The 598-nt window shown below is 37.3% G+C and overlaps 1 non-coding gene across 1 annotated transcript; it reads right to left on the bottom strand.

Annotated features, from left to right (window-relative positions):
• Positions 1-206: 206 nt before the first annotated feature.
• Positions 207-394, bottom strand: LOC111763179 (U2 spliceosomal RNA). The gene has a single exon (XR_002796095.1). It is a non-coding gene; the product is annotated as a U2 spliceosomal RNA (small nuclear RNA).
• Positions 395-598: the final 204 nt, after the last annotated feature.

Below are 598 nucleotides of genomic sequence, written 5' to 3'. Positions count from 1 at the left end.
CCAAAGAGTTAACTTTGCCACAGGTCTTCATTTCTTTATTCTGCTTTCAACCACTGCCTATTTTCTTTCCCTGCAGTCTGAAGAACTTTCTTTAGCCTTGCTTGTAGTTCAGGTCTAGTGGTGATGAACTCCCTAGCTTTTGTTTTTCTGGGATTGTCTTAATCTCTTCCTTCTTTTTGTCTTTTCTCTTTTTCTTTGTTGCTCGGAAGTGGTGCACTGTTCCTGGAAGTAATGAACATCCAGTTAATGTCTGGAGTGTTTGGAACAATCTCCTATTCCATCTCCCTTTTCAAAAATCCATTAAGATATTGTCATCAGTGAGAAGACATATCAGATATTAAACTGATGAGAACAGATACTATACTTGATTTTAGCCAAAAGACTGAGAAATGATTTCTTCCTTATTTGTTCTGCTATTTCCTGAATGTTTGATGCTAGCAAGTCTATGCCCCAGACTGTTCACCTTTAGAGTTTTTTTTTTTTTTTTTACACTCCTTTTGTTGTTTCAGGTTGCTTCTGCTTTTTGGACAAATTTTGAGAAGAGAGGTATACCACAAAGGACTTTCAAAAATCAGTATTTCCCAGCCAAGACAGGGCC

Source organism: Dasypus novemcinctus, chromosome 3 (assembly GCF_030445035.2).
Source record: "Dasypus novemcinctus isolate mDasNov1 chromosome 3, mDasNov1.1.hap2, whole genome shotgun sequence".
Taxonomy (NCBI): Eukaryota; Metazoa; Chordata; class Mammalia; order Cingulata; family Dasypodidae; genus Dasypus; species Dasypus novemcinctus.
The sequence above is the reverse complement of the archived record's forward strand: the minus strand, read 5'-3'. Positions and strand labels throughout refer to the sequence as shown.